At 43.3% G+C, this 16,556-nt stretch overlaps 1 protein-coding gene across 4 annotated transcripts in view; it reads left to right on the top strand.

Moving 5' to 3' along the window:
• Positions 1 to 1,211: 1,211 nt before the first annotated feature.
• The window catches only part of IRF2 (interferon regulatory factor 2), a 39,462-nt gene continuing 24,117 nt past the window's right edge, over positions 1,212 to 16,556 (top strand). For 2 of the 4 annotated variants that reach the window (XM_077782892.1, XM_021543508.2), the window contains exon 1: positions 1,212 to 1,452. The gene's annotated coding sequence lies outside the window, so the exon portion shown is untranslated. Of the gene's footprint in view, positions 1,453 to 1,674; positions 1,722 to 2,061; positions 2,532 to 16,556 lie in introns of those variants that run through there. The other 2 variants (XM_077782894.1, XM_077782893.1) reach the window with 2 other exon arrangements.

Here is a 16,556-nt window from a genome sequence, read left to right on the forward strand (position 1 = left end):
AATGTTCTCAATGCAAGGAAAGCCTTTTCACAACAGGAGGTCTCATCACCCACAAGGGTGGACTCCCTTGCTAGCTCGGTATCCTCTGCACATCCAGGGATGCTGCCACAAAGGATCATCAGAGTACACAGCACCTGAAGAACAGCTCCCCCTCCATTTGCTGTACAGCTGGACAGCACACAGCTCCTTAACCACTCCCCTGTGCCACTCCCTAAACAACCCCGGTGTCCCGGCACTTCTCCCACCGATGCCGGCCATGCATCATGTATCTGCACAGGGAGCTGCACTGCTTGCCTACCTGAATACCTTGTGTGGGTGTGCATAGAGCACAGATACAGACAGATACGTGTGTGAGGGAGATATATACGCCTGTCTGTCTCCATATACAGCCTTTTGAAATTACTACATTTCATATCTCCTCCAGCCTCCAAGTGCTCTTTATCATTTATGGCTAGGGCTAGGAATGGCACATTGCAACCTCAATGGATTTTATTTGCTGTAGTTTGAATCGGGATTATCAAAATCCTGTAGTAGAAAGCTTTGGTCTCTACATTGACTCCACAGCTAACGGCAGTTTGTAAAATCTGTTGAAATCCAAGAGCCGTCTCTTGAAGTGAGCCAGCCGCTTGAGCCTCGCTGGGCTCAAAGGATCTGATCTGTAATTGTCCTCGTTGTGGAACTACGACGTTGTACTTTTCCAAAGGCAACGACAGCTCTAGCATGCGCATGTAGCGGACCGAAACCAAGACTCCCACCTCAGCAGAGGGGCTAGAGACGCAAGGAGCGATTCAGTCCGTGCTGGTGGAGCTGAGCGGCAGGGATTTCTCTCTGGTCTCCGGCAAAACCTGCTTTGAGCGCTGGGTTTGTCCCAGAACAGTGCTGCCTCGCTCCCCGGGCCTGGCTCCAGCTCTCGGTGCAGTCCGGCGGGCCCAGCGCGTGTTGCGGGAGGCCGGCGACCAGCGGGAGCCGCTGCCGGGGGGTCGGTGGCGGAGCCCCGCGCCGCGCCGTGCCGTGCCCCGGCGCCGCGCCGTGCCGTGCCGTGCCCCGGCGCCGTGCCGTGCCGTGCCCCGGCGCCGTGCCCCGGCGCCGTGCCGTGCCGTGCCGTGCCGTGCCGTGCCCCGGCGCCGTGCCGAGCCGTGCCGTGCCGTGCCCCGGCGCGGCGGTGACGGGCGCAGCGCTTCCGCGCCCGCCGCCGCAGCCCTGCCCCCGCCGCCTGCGCGGCCGGCCCGGCCCGGCGGAGAGGCGGGGGGATTTCCAAGCGGCGGCGGCCTCGTCGCTTCCTCTCCTTGTTTTGCTTTCGATCTGGCCCTCTCTCCGCCCGGGCGGAGGCACTGAACTTTTAGTTTTGCTCCCGCGATTATTCAGCGCCTGTTTTCATTTCCATTTCGCGTCCCCTGGCAACGGCGGTAACCTTGAGGAATTATATAAGGGCCGTGAAAACGGGCCGGCAAGGTAATTTTGAATTGTTTGCTATATTTTTTTGATATTTATTATTTTCTTCGTGCTTAATTTTCATTTTATTTTTCCGCATTGCTGCCGTTTCCGTGTGCGGAGCAGCGGGGGCTCCCGGGCAGATACGCATCGGTTTTAAAAACAAAAGGTCGGGCTCCAGCGACCGGGGCCGAGCCCGATTCCGCGGCCGCGTTTGAGAAGGGGCGGGGGGGAAGGGGAGACGCGGCCGCGGCGGAGATGGAGCGGACGGGGGCACCGCCGCTTCGCGGGTGGGGAGGACGCTCGGGCGCACAGACAAAGGCGGGGGCGTTGGGTCGGGAGGGCCGCGGGCCGGGCCGGGCCGGGGGCCCCCGCACTTGTTGCGGGGCTGGCTGGCGGCTGCGGCGGCTCCGATAAGGGACGGGGAGCGGCGGCGGCGCGGGCGGAGGGGCGCGGGCGGGGGTCGGCTGGCGGGGGGGCGCTGCCCCCGCGGGCCGGGGGCGGGCAGGGGCGGGGCCCGGCCCGCCTCGCCGAGGGCCCGTTACACAAGCGGCGGGGCGGGGCCGCCGCCCCCCGCCCCAGCGCCGCCGCCCGCCGCGCCGGGAGGGAGCCGGGGCGCCGGCATCCCACCCTCGGGGGTACGGCACGGCACGGCACGGCACGGCACGGCGGTGGAGCGGGGCGATGCAGCGGGGCCGCGGGCGGGCCCGCGGGAGCGGCGGAAGGAGGAAGTGGCGCGGGCGCTCGGCTCCCCGCAGGAGCGGCTCCCGGGCGGGCTCGGCGGCGCGGCCCCTCGCGGGCTCTGTCCCGAGCAGGGAGCCAAGCGCTGGACGTCAGAGCCCAGGGGGAAGTTAGGAACAAGGATTTCCTTTGTGCGCAGTACGCAGGGTCAAATTTCCAGCGGTTTGCGATGGCTGGGATCGAATTTGCAAGTACCTGAAGTGTTAGATCCCTCGGCCCAGATTCCCAGAGGTGCTTAGGCCTTTGACTCTTGTTTTGATTAGTGTGAGCTCCTAAGCAGCAGAGTCTGTGTCTTAACCTTAATTCGTTAGACACAGAGCTCAGATAAAGGAATTCCGGAATGCAGAACTTTCCTTCCGGTAAGTGTACAGTTGTAATTTATAACCCACCTTACCGTGCTAAGGTCTTGCAGACAGCATTCTCTTGAAGGTATGAGCAGTTGTAAATGAAAACATCGGTTTCTGGAGATGAAATACAACATGTTTAAGTTTACAGTTATTTTATTTAAGTCTTAACAATCTTTGTCGAATGCCTGTTAGTACCATAAAAAGAGAGTTGAGTGGAGCAGTAACATTTAAATTCACCCTAACACAGAGACAGTCACACAAAAGTAGCAGAATTGATGTGTGAGGCAGATGGTCTCAGTCTGAATTGCTGTCTTTCTTTGCCACCAGCTCCGTCAGATGCATCAGTGTCCTTCTTAGGCCCCTGCTTGTAACATGCTGCCAGGGAATTACTTCATGTGCCCCTTTTTGCTGGGAAACCATGATGAATGTTGTGAGAGCTCCAGCTCCTTAGGCACAGTATCACTTCATGCGCCACACTGCAGCTCTTCAGTGAGCTTCAGGCACGGCAGGGTGTCAGCCTGCTGAGCCCTGTGTTATCTCCCTGAGGCTGGGGGTCCCAGCAGCTTGGCAGATGCAGGTAGAGCAGTCAGTCACTATTATTGTTTGGCACATATATTAGCACTGCTACCCAGTTACTTGCTGATGACAGAAGTGACAGATTTTAGATGTCAAGTCAGTCTCTAGAGAAGAGCTATTCATCACAGGCCACGCTGTGTGGAAATGGGTAGCCAAGAGGAATGTGAAGTAACATTCAGGCTGTTAGGAAGGGGAGATTAAAGACCCCTTTCTCCATTGAGAAAAGGTCTTTAATGTGTGGGACCAAGTGGAGTTAGGGGCAGTTTCAATACAGAGTTAAGAAAATGATGAAGAAAAAACGGTGCTAGTATTAAAGAGAATTTTTTTTTTTTTTTTTTTTTTTTTTTTTTTTTTAGTAAATACAGCTTACATTAGCTCTAGAATAGGCTTTATGTAAATAAAGAAGAGAGTAGGCTTTATGAAAATAAATTTGCAGCCAGGCTATGTATGCCTTCAATGAAAACATTTACTTATGTATACTGTCTGTATATTACTATATGTTTAAAAACCAAATGGTGAGGAAAGGCTGATGGATAAGGACTGTAAAGTTTGCCATGACACTCTCTCTCTTGAAGTGGTGCATCATCATGGTGTTAAAACATCTTCATGATAGACTACTTAGAATATCAAAAACTTTGTGGATGCATAGAGAGGACTGAGTAGCTTGTTATGTGCATGGTGTGGGAAACTTTTTGTTAAAGAGGAAATAGCTGTTTGGGGAAGTAACATTGGGACCCATGTCTTGATGTTCTAGGCCTGTGTAGGAAGAGTAGAGAGACTGGGGCTATATGACTGACTGCCCAACCTAGATGTTGACAATAACTGTCATATATTAAGGGAGTGTAGGGAAACTCCAAGAGTAGGAAATATGATTGTTAATGAGAGGCCTCAGTTGCCCCCATGTAAATTATGTCATGGCCCAACATGACATTTGCCCAGGTGCCAAAAACCTCTTCTTTCTGGGTGTAGCTTGTACAAATACACTGGGGTAAACAACTCTGGACAAGGTACTGCCCAGCAAGAATTAAGTTCAGGATTTTTCATTAAAAATCCCACCAGTTCTGACATGACACTGATCATAATGTCTTTAAACTCAATGTTGTTTCAGGAGCTGCAAAGGCAAGAGTTGTTGTGGCAGTGTTTACTCTTCCAAAGTAGTTCTTCGTATAGCGAGGAAAGAAATTAATCAAATGGTGAGAGGCAGCCAAAAGTGTAAAATAGTTGCAAGTCTCATGTAAATCTGCAAAGACACTAATAGTAAAGGCTCAAAGCAATTGTATGTCATCCGTCAAAAATACCAGAAAGCTGAGCAGGCTGACAAGCAAAGTAAAGCAGCTCAGTACAAGTGAAAAAACCTCTTTCAAATGTTAAGGTTTTGTCTTCAAATGGGAAAGGTGGAAAAGAACATTAAAAATGTGTCAAACACAATTAGGTAAGCCAAAGAGTCATGCTACTAAAGGCATGAGAACAATTAGAATATATTCTTTGAAGCTCATCAAACCCAGGAAGCTTGCTGATAAGTTATCCATGTGTAGGAGTGCCCAAGGAAGATAAAGTCAGTGGAAGAGTGAAACAAATTCTCTAAGCCTTGCTTCACCAAGAAGGTGTTTAAGGAGAGTCTTTTGCAAGAGGCTTTCTATTTTTTTTAAAGAGTGAACATGTCGAGGAGTTTTCCAAAGTGAAGTGTCTGTGGGACAGGGTATGAGAACAAACCATTGGGAAGAATGAAGTAGGAAGCAGGAGGTGATACTTGTTGCAGAGTTTTGAAACAACCTAAATGGAAAGTTGCCTCTTGTGTGTAACTCCTTGGGTATGCCTGCTTTGGTGCTCCAGAAATGGGATGTGATAAATGAGCTGTCCCTTTTTCAGGGTTTCTGTGGAGACTCAGAACTCAGGATGGGCATCTTTCGTTGGTCGGTTGGTTGCCAAGGGTTAGTGAATGGGACTAGTGACCATGGGTATAAATGTGAAGCAGTGACAAAGACTAGGCCTGACTTCTGTTGCCAGGGACTTGAGTGTCATGGCTCTTCCAGCATTCCCTAAAGGTAAAGCTGAGCTGCTGTCTGGTTGATGCAGTCCTTACTAAAGCAGGGCCAGTTTCAAAGTGAGATCAGTTTGCTTTGGGCTGTGTAGTCATGGCCAGTTTGCTCAGTGAAAAGAGGTTGTACCCCTCAGTCTGGCCAGGGCCTATGCTATTCAAGGGATGGAGGAAGGGATAGGTAGGAATGTGACAAGTTTGCTGGTTGTATTAACTCATTTGGAGCATGAAAATCCCAAAGACCGAACCACAAAGTCTGCAGAAAAATTATTTTGAAGGTGTGGAGGTAAATTTGCAAATGAAGTTCAGTACAGACCAATTTCAGTGTAATATTCATGGGACGGATTGCAATCCTAATTTTTTGCACACAAAAATGAGGTATGAACTGACTTTCTACTCAGAAAAAGAATCATACAACTTGTATAATCCAATGAAAAGATAAGCTCTGTGCCAAGATGTGGCTAATAAAGGACAGGACAGGTTAGGAATTATTAGGAAGGAGTTAAAAAAAGAAATAGAAAGCACTATCATACCACTACAAACGCATATTGCTCCCCTCTCCTGATTCAGGAAGTAGTGAAATTAGCTGAGCTACAGAGTAGGATGTCAAAGATGATGAAAGGTAGGAAGGAGCTTTTGTGAAAGAGTAAGTAACTTGGAAAAGAAGTGACTTGAGGGACTGTGGGGATATTCTTTAAAATCATTAGTGTCATGAAGAAAGTGAAGAGGCAAGATAAATGAGACACAAATAAAACAATTGGGAGGCAACTTAGAAAAACCAGATGTTTGTTCTGCAATACATAAATTGTGGTGCTCACAGCCACTGCATGTATGTCAGGAGTTTACTCGGGTTCACGAGTGATTAGTCAGTCTTTTGGAAAGAAACTTGCTGTGCAACTTAGCAGTCAGGACAGTTCCGTATCAAATTTTGGGCATTGACTGCTGACAGAGAATTACTGCAGATGATGATCAAGAATCATTGCTGAAAACTGCTAGTAGAAATTTCCAGTGAGAAACATAAGCTACAGTCCATTTACAGATAACAGAGAGAAGCAAGACCGCATATTGCCCTTTGTTATGTGAAACTTGTAGCATAAGATTTTATCAATTTACAGGAAAAAATTAACCTATGATAATCCTGTTTAATCTGGGCTTGCTACCCCAGCCCTTGTTAATCTGACAATGGTTACAGTCAGGTTAAGTGTATCCTGTATGCATTTAACATTGCATTGGAGTGGTACCCCTGCAAAATTCCTCTGACATTTGCAGGATCAGAACCTCAGCTTCTATTTTGTGCATCATATATCAAAAGTCATAGTCCATTTCTAGGTAAAGATACAAAACTAATCATGTGTTACTCCTGCTTATCTCTGTGTCTCATTTGTAAAGATTGCTCTTTTGAAACCTGATTCTTCAAAGGTCTGCAATGATTGTGATATTGAGGGCATAAACCATGAGGCAGTATTTACAGAAGTTTTATTGTAGCTAGTACTGCTATAAACTGTGATTAGTGCAAAACATTTTCTGGTTTGTCCTTTGAGATCTCAAGTGCAAAAACAAAACAATAAGCAATCTTAAAAGATTCTGGATACTGTGAAGGAGAGGAATGGATTTGTTAAGTTGCATATTCCTCATGTATGAATAACATTATGAAAAATATTATTTGGTTTAATTAAATAAATTCCTCTTGGGATTTTTTGCTTTTGTTTTGGTTTCAGTTTTATTTCATAAATTTTATTGCAATGTATGAAGGTTCTTCTTTGTATTGACTATGTATAAACTCTTGTGTTAAGATTAAAATAGCCATTAAAAAAACATTGAAATAAACAATTAACAGTTAGTGGAATTGAATACATGATAATAAATTAGAGTTTAATGTCAGCCCATGTGTATGTAAATATATATAGACAGATGTACATATCTACATATATATAAATACTTAAAATTAAGATATTTTGTATGTAGCATAAATAATACATTGTCCAGCACATACTTCTTATTGATAAATTGTGAAAAGGTTTTAAAACTTGCTCTTAAAGTTAGTGCTGGATATCTTTGCAATTTCTTGGAAGCTCATGTAAAATTTCTGAATTACCTAAAAATTTTGAATAACCTAGAGAAGAAAGAAAGAAGTGGTAAGCAGTACAGTAAAGTTTGATTTCTTAATTAGTAATATATTGCAAGCCCAGTTTTCTGTATGCCAGAAATCTTCTAACTCCTTTATTTGCTTGGGAGCAGATTGCATTAAATCAGTCTTTAGGACAACATTTTATCTTGTTGCAGTTTGGACACACATCTAGGAGTAAATCTGCCTGCATGTGGCATATGGTTTCACCCCGGGTGCAGAATTTAAATTTTAACTCTTAATTTAACATGCAATTGTTGATATATAGGTTGCTATCTTTCAGGATAAGCTTGGAAGTAATAATTTTCATATTGCTGTCTATTAAAGAGTGGGACAGATCACGGTTTTTCAGCTAACCTAGACAGGCTTGGTTTTGTAGCTTCCAGCATATTTCTGGTGTTAGAAATGGCGTTAAGGTGTGTCAAAACTGGTTAAATTTGTTCTTTGTTCTGAACTGCACGTGACAGTGGATGTTGTCCAACCATTTCCCTTTTGCTGTAAAATTATTTTAAGTACTTTTAAGAGACTTAGATACTTAAGATTAATACAGCACAAAAGAAGGAAGGGTTGCTTACGCACTTGGTTTTGAAAAGTGTGATCTGTGGTTAAGTTCTGTTTTTTCGGTATGTATGGAGGGATATATGTGACTTGAAGGGCCAGATAAGTGCACAGAAGACAAAGCCTGTACTGTAATATTTCTGTTGATATTCTATATTCACAGCAAGCCTCCCAGGCAAGGGAGGCTTACAGCAGGCAAGCCTCTTACAGCTTTATCTAAACAAGATACTGCCTTTGTTGTTAAATAAATTAAGTTAGAAATGAATTTAGCTCTTTATGTGCATTTCATGCATATATGTGTAACACATTTGGTGCGTGATGTGGGCTTTTGTGTATTTGGTGTACTGGCTGCTCTTTAAAGGTGTTTTGTTGAATCCTGTATTCAGGACTTTATATGCAACTGAGAAGTTAATCAAGTGGAAAATAGTGATGTATTGAATTGAAATGGATGAGACATATAAATTTGTAAAATCAAAACTAAACAGCTCCACCCCAAAACACTTTCTAAAATTGTGACAACATCTTAAAAAATTTATCTAAAATAAAAATAATTCTGCAATAGGAAAATGGGCAGGATAGGAGAGTAATGTTTTTAAATTACTGACAGCTTGCCTGTAGCATTTGAAATCCCAACAGTGTTACATGAAAAAGATGAAAGCAAAACTTGAGGATAAAATTGAAACCAAATAAAAACAAAAGTGAAACCAACTCCGTTGGTTTTCATTTCCCAATTGGCAAAAATGAAGTAAACACAGAGGAAAGAAGCATGAGAGGTTGAAAAATTAATTCAGTTTTACCATTTATTTAATGTGTCGTCTAAATTAGACTGCTGTATGGCAGTACTCCCTTAGCAAACAACACAATAGAGGGTAGGGGCTGCACTCCCTGTTTTATCCTGGTGCCACTTTTCACAGCCAGAGGTCTGGGCAAAGGCCCTGCAATATGGGAAGTGGCATCTTCTTCAGTCACAGAAGTGCTGTTTTGAAATGCCGTGACAAACACGTACACAGAGTACAGTGGAAGTGATGACATCCAAGATGATGAAAGGGAGTCAGTAATTCAGCTGGCCTGAGTTTTAGTCATGTTGAGATTCGAGTTGCTAATAGAATTGGGTGTAAAATACATGGTTGGTTTGGGTTTGTTTGTTTGTTTGTTTTTTGTTTTGTTTTGGTTTGGGTTTTTTTTTGCATTCCACCTTTGGGGTCACCCACTTAGATGGGGGCAGATCAACAGTAACCAAAAGATGTAATCCAGTATCAGCTTTGCTAATGGCATGAGGTTACTGTGAATGGTTTCACTCAATTTCCACAGATCAGTCAACAGCTAGAATAATGTACTTTGTGACGTTGAGAACTACCTGGTGAATTAGTCAAAAGATGGACAAACATTGGATGGCTGTGTAATCTGAGATACATTCATTTGAGATTTCATTTCTCTTTCTTCTATTTAGATTTGAGATTTCATTTGTCCTTCTCCTATTTAGAGATGCATGCTCCTGGCTGTACTGAAAAAAGATTGTGTGTTGACAAGAAGCTTGAACAATCTCTGCTGCGCTAAAGGTGTTCTGGGTGAAATGAAAAGCTTTAATTCCAGAGGTCCAAATCTCACACATTTGAATACATTGCATTCAAGCATATAAAAACTAAATTTTTTAGATACCAGAACAATTCTGAGATTTGAGATTGATAAGAGAATCCAAAGAAGTCTAACTTTGATAAGTTTAATGATATTTATGCAGCTTTGATGAGAAATGAGGATGAGTTGAGTTGTCTCACTCTAGCTCAATAGTATTTTAGGAAACTTCTGAGATAGAAATAGCTGCTGCAGATCACAAAGTGAGGCTAATTGCTGTTGGTCTGTGGTCAACACAAAAGCTTTAAATTAAAAGCACATTTTGTAACCAATCCTATTAACTATTCATATCCTTTATGTCCTGTGGCATAGGAAAGAGTAGCATTTCTAGAAAAAAGAGCATTAGATCATATCATTTCAACAAGAGTAAATACAGCATTTAATACTTAGTACACTTTCTGGGTGTACAAGAGAAAAATATTTCTTTCTTAAATTCTCCAGTGTCAAGCAATATCTCTGTAATAACTATTTCAATTTATTTTTTATGCTCAACACATGTGTGTCTTTCATGGTGCTATTTTTGTAACTGTAAATAAGTTCATGTGACAGACATGTTTCCAGCTCACAGTGGGTGATTCAGAGGATTCCAGCCCCCAAGTCTGTGCCTGCCATGATCTGTCTGTAAAGAAAGTGTCTACTAAGTAATCATAAGAGTGTTTTTTAAAAATCTGAAATAGTGTATACTTTTCTTGAATACTTTTTCTTAGAAGTAAAGGAGAAATTGCTGAAAGGGCCGTTTTTGCATCTCTCAGTGAGGCTAGGCAGTGGTAGTTTATGTCTTTTACTTGCTGGATCTGAGTGTTGCGCTAACAATTAGAACTTTAGGTAGCAAAGGTGTAGTTGTGGGTTAGCTATTAACTTCAGTGGTAGAAACTGCCCTTACCCAGACAATAAAATGAAAGCTTTAAGCAAATATTAAATCACACTTTAGTGTGCAAATAGTTCTTGCTGTGTGTTGCAGAACAGTATGTTATACAAACAAAGGTAGCTGTGGGAACAAGCCCAGTCCGAGCAAGGTGGATTATATCAGGTGCAGGTCATGGCCAGTGAATGTGAAAACTTCCTTGAACACATTTCTCAGTATTTGCTATCTGGAATAATTTTTTTTCTGCATCCTTGAATGCCTCTAAAATCTCATTGACTTCTTGCAATCCTGTCTGAGCCTCACAAGCCGTCATCATTGTGAGAACAGTGAGCTTAAGCACTTTTCTTTTACAATGGCTCTTTTCTAATGTATAGTACCCTATAAAGCACTCACCCTGTACTTAGGCAAAGCAGTGTTAGGCAGGACACTGAGATAAAGACTACCCAGCTCTAAAAGGTACTCTCACTGTTTAAGATATTGCAAGTATGTGCATGCATAATTTCCCACTGCTTTCAGAGGGATCCATGTAGCAAAAGTGCTTGTTAAAAGTTTTAGGGATGTCTCCTGTAAACCTAGTCATGGAGCTCATGAGAATGCCATTGAGTTTCATCAGTGAAGTGATTGTTTATAATTTTTTGAGCTTTAATAGCCTTCTAGTTTTCACTTTGCCAGACAAGCCCCTCCCAAACTTGTCTGAGTGAAATACAGGAAAGTCACCACCTCTCTTTTAGGCAGCATTTGAGAGAAAAACATTTAGAAATCCCAGATACTGAAGCCAAATTGTGGTCAGTAATCAGATGTAACACAAAGCTTAAGAAGAAAACAAATCAGATATTGCACTGATTGTAACTAATCAATTTATGGCTGCTTTTGAGACTCCTGAAGGAGGTGGCAAGGGATAGTGTCTCTTATGTGTCAAGATATGTTGCCATCCTGATGCCTCCAGAATCTGGCATCTCCCATCTTCACTCCCTGCAAGACTTGAGAAAAAAAATGAAAGAAACCCCTAGGAAACAAAATATTCTTTTAAAGCTGAAGCTAAAGCAATCATTTTGGTTTGCCACCAGACTAGCAGACATCCATGCATGTGCAGAGAAGCATTGTGGCAAGGATACTGTGGAGATGATCTTTAGCAATCTGTTAAAAGCCTGGCCCAAATTCCCAGCTGATGTAGGTTGCTGCAATGCCAGAGAAGTGGATGTTCTCAACACAGACGTTGTGTTCTTCAAGTGTGATATTGTTCAACACAGGAGCCATCACAAGGGAAATTTCATTGTGGGTATTGAGAGGCTGAACCTTGCTTCATTATGGCTAAGTCCAGAAGCAAAAACGGAACAATCTTCTGGCTTTATTGTATTAAAATAAGATGGATTTTTTTCCGTGAACTTCTAGTCTGCAAATCCAAGGGCTAACTTTAATGAGACCTGAGATCACTGCAAAATAACGCCTCATACCTTTGCTGCTGAGGGAGAATAAGCTCTATATGGAAACCAAATGAAAGAGTCTGTTTTGATGTGTAACGCCTGAATCCCAGCCAGGGCATGTTAACACCCTTTGGGTGGAACAGAAATGCTATAGGGTTGATGAAACACACTCCTTATACAGTATGAGTTCTCACAGAATTTTTTCCTGGGCGTGTTTAACATGCAGTGTGTAATGCTGATTTCAGTACATGTTTAAGTTACTTTTGCATTTGTTTTCTTTGGCTTTTGTTTTGTTTTCAGGGAAAGTCAGGTTGGTTGCTTTTTGCCCTCTGTTGCTTGAGGATAAAAGGGCTTTTCTTCATTCTACTTTGTGTATCGTTCTTGGGTACAGCAGCAGGAGAGGAGCACATGCTGAATGCTTCCCTCCTCCTCCAGCTGCCTTGCAATGAGGTGGGCACAACCTGGACACTGCATTGCAGGCCCTTGGAAGGTTAGGCAGCTGTGGCTAGCATGAATCTGTCATGCAGCAGCTTGATTTCCCAGGTTTTTCACCCCACAAAGCTTTCCCCTTAGCAGCCATAGTCCTGTTGTAGCCCTGACACATTTCTTTTGGGAACCTAGGGAAGCAGGTGAAGTATTGCCTGGTGGTTGCCTGTAGAGCTTCTTCTTAATGGCCAGGCCATACCTTACACCACTTACACCTGTGCTCTCCCATCCTGCCTACTCCCCAGTTCTTGGCTTTCTGACCTTTCTTGATGAAGTTGCCTCCTTACTGCAGGCACTGGAGTAAGTAAGGTGAATTCCTGGCTGCAGTGACTTCTTTCTTGGTGAAGGACAGGAAGGACATAGTCTTCCCTGCTGCCACCAAAACGTTAGGAAAGAGCAGGAAAGATATTGTTGTTGCTACAATGTGGATCAAAGTGTTACAGCCAACACAGGAGCTGGGTCTGTGGAGCAGACTGGCCATGGTGAATACTCAACAGAGCTCACAGTGAGAAGTGCTTAGTTAGAAACAAATCTGCCAGTGATGTCTGCCTCATCCCTCCCTGTTCAACAGGGCATCACTGACCAAATAATGGTAAGAAAAGTGAGGCACCATTACATGCAATTAAAAGACCACAGAGCATAAGTTTTGCTTTCTAACTAGCTATGAGTCCAGAAAGTCTGTTACTGGTTTTTATGGGTTTTCTTGCTTCGTATCTAAGTGAGGATTTCACATTGAATCTGTAACCCTTGTACCTCTAGGAATGGCAATGCCCACTTTTCCTCATTTACTACTCTTTAATGAAGTGTTTTGCTGTTGGTTCCAAAAAATATATGGATATTTGCATAATTTGGGATTATCAGAAAGAAGGCATGCTCTGCAGCACCTGTGGTAAGATCCTCTTCCACCTCATGGCAGATAGGAAAGGTACCAGGCAGAGGTCTTGTCTCCCCACACACTGCGGGCAGGGGGAATTCAGGTGTCCACAGTCAAAGCAGATGAGTAAAGTGCACTTCTGTTTTCCTTTTAGTGTCAGTCTCACATTTCTGAAGTATTTCTGGGCAGATGAGTCTAACAGGTTTTTTTACCTGAGATTAGGCTCTATTACTCTGATGAGTTTGACTTCTAAGCAGGGCTTTTCTCAGAGTACAGATGGTGAAATCTTTGAAAGTGGTATTCACAGCAGAATATCTGAAAAAGGTGGTCATACTGCAAAATCCTATATGAAGGCAGAGTTCAGTCTGTGACCAAAGAGCAGAATTTTGCTCCAAGTACTGTTCTTTTAAAAAAGATCATGTTTCCATGTATGCTGGAACAGTCTTGGCACAGACACAAATACAGAACCCAGTTCTCTGAATCCTAAATTTAGCATATGGTCTCATTTCAGCATATCTTTTTGGTCACATGGCGTGATTGATGCTTTTCTTAACTGCATCAGCCTTAGTAAACAAAGGGAATAGTTTAAAAGTTTATCAGCAAAGCACAAGCAAAGATAACTTCTCTAAAAATAATATTGCCTGTTCTGTATTTGCAGAGAAAAAATAAATTGATACCATGCAATATTCTGCACATACCCTCTGAGGAACAGATGTTTTTCCACAACTTTGAGTAAAGGCTGTGACCTACTTCACAAATGTGCCTCCAAGATCTTATCCCACCTTAACTTTTCACAACCATTAGTAATATATCCATATACTGGCAAAAATTTTAACTATATGCTTTGTGTTGGGGAAAGAAGAACTGCTTTTCTAGAGGTTTTTTTAGTTTTTTTTTTTCTTCCATAGGAATATACTTTTAAGAAAGTACCCATAGACACAGAGTAGCTTGTATTTTTGGGATAACCTTTGTGCCTCTTCAGTTATCCAGATGCTGCCAGAGTGAAACTGAAGGAAAGAGCACATTGTGTACTGCTCAGATGTAATGCCTGCCATGCCATCGCTTTCACTTTCTGTCTACAGCTGCTGTAATTCTAGTGAAGAGCTCTTCATTCTCAAAGGTTACACTTTCTGTATGGCAGGAGTGTTATCTCTGTGAAGGAAAAAACAAGTCAGACTTACTAGAATGTTCTTGCGGCGAGTAGGGAGGGACTAAAAGCCCTTTATCAATCATTACGGAGTGAAAATATGTGTATATGCATATTGCAACAAGCTTACACATTGTTGGGGAGTAGCCTTTGTCATGTTCTTGATGTTTCTCGTTGTAAAAAAATAGGCTGAACTGGCCACAGGATCAATAGTGCAGTAATTAAAACTTTGAAGAAGAACAAAATAATCCCTCCATAAATTGTGGTGGCAGCCAATCCATGGGCCATGCTTCTTGTGTGGGAATGGCTTTTCACAGGTTCCCAGTGGCCTCCCCCTCTATGCAAATCCCAGTGAGCTGGGGCTGATGTCTTGCCCACCTGCCACTGGTTTGGGAATAATTTTATTGATGTCTTCATGTCCATTGTTACATTTAAGCACCCACCTCCAAAACAGCAAATGCCCCTGACTGTAGTCCCCTCTAATATTAAGACATGTGGTAAAAATAGAGCAAGAAAAAGGAAATTATATTCCTGGAGCTACCAGTCTTAATGCATTTGTAGGAGGCATAATTAAAAATAGTGATTTTTGAAGACTGGCTGTCTTACTAAGAATGCCTTACTAAGAATCATAGAGTGATATCCTAGCAGGCAGTCCTACTTGCAGTGTTTGAACAAGCTCCTCTTTTCAGATAGGGTGGAAAAATGCTTTCTGAGGTCCCATCTGCAGTTGACTGTGTTTCTTGGTGATTAGTCTTCCTTTCCTCCATCATAAGAAATCGTAAGAAAAAACAAACAGGAATTATTTTCAACATAATGCCAGAAAGACTTCAACTTTGGGTCTCTGGGAATATTAATCATTTTCATGTGAAGCCTGATAAGTTCCTGGACTTCTTTAGAAAGCTGACTATGGGAAGAGTGGAGTTAGCATACAGCAAAACTGGGATGGGACCGAAGAGTGATGGAGTACAAGGTGCTTCTTTGCCACTGGTGGAGCTGGTGCTGCTCCTTCCCTCTGCTCCTTCCTTCCTCCCAGCTGGTTGTGTTCCTCTCCCTGACTCCATCCATGGTCCCTGCAGTGTGGAGGAAGATGGTGTCAAGTGACACAAGGCAGGCATTAAGCCGTGTTTCTTCTGATTAACCAGAGTGTGAAGGTTCAGGCAGTCAAGAGTAACCAGGCTTCTGGAGAGGTTTCTTTAGGCAGCAGATGGGTACCCAAGCTCAGGAGATCATGGCGGTGGGACCTGGATGCATTGGCAGCTCTGAAAATACCGTTAGACACGCACTTTCCCCGGGTTCAAAAAATACCAACAGCTGTATGTAGCGTCTTCTAGGTGCAAATGTGCAGGGAAAGTGCAACATTGAGGCTGACCAGGAGTGCGAGATGGGTGGGTAAGTGCTTTTAGTTTTACAGCCAGCACCAGATGATAAATGTTGATGTTGATGTTTTGTTGTCCTTAAAAGGATTGACTGTTCCTACTTTTTTACTTTCAGCTGGGTAAACACTGGAGAGAGGCTTGCAAGAAACTTGGCATACCTGTTGTTTTGTAGGGCTCACCTTAGTTTCTGATTTCGTAGGTTTGTTTTACAATTGATATATTTTGATGGATGGTGAAGCTGGCGTGGTGTTAGGCAATGGCCCCTGAAACTTGAAATAGACATGCGTTTGCTGCCTGTTTTGGAGCATTTCAAATGTCTTTACAAACTGGAATGACTCTTAAAGTCAGGTGATTTAATCTGACTTTAATCACTGATGGACGGACTCCAGGTCCTCCCACCTGGAGCCAGGCTTCAAGTGCACCCAGTAATGCCATTTATGGACAGACAGGAGCTACTTTTAAGGCACTGCAGATGATGATGTTTCTTTCTATACAAATTAATCATGCATTTGACAGCTCTGGATGGAGATACTGCACCTTAATTTCTCACACACAATTACTTGGTAGAGTTGACTTGGTATTTTCAATAAAAAGGGTGTTGTTGACATGCAACTGACAAAAACCCTGCTCCATTTTAGCACCATTGTGGTCATTGCTGTCCTGAGGCAGACAGGTCTGGGAATGTCTTCTGAAGACATCCAGCTTTATTTTCAGCAGCATGTGCTCTAAAAGGAGCGTGGGTTGGGGGTTTTGTTTTGATGAGCAGAAGTACGGCTGCACTTGCTCCTTTGTGAAGGACATACTCCAGAAGATTCTCACTGTTCCCTCCAGCTGAACATCATTGTAGGACTATTTTTACCTGGGTTTGAATTTATGGAAGTAAATTCAATGAATCCGATGAACAGGTCTTGGGAGCCACTCCTCTCTTCTCACAAG

This window comes from Lonchura striata, chromosome 4, assembly GCF_046129695.1.
Source record: "Lonchura striata isolate bLonStr1 chromosome 4, bLonStr1.mat, whole genome shotgun sequence".
Lineage (NCBI taxonomy): Eukaryota > Metazoa > Chordata > Aves > Passeriformes > Estrildidae > Lonchura > Lonchura striata.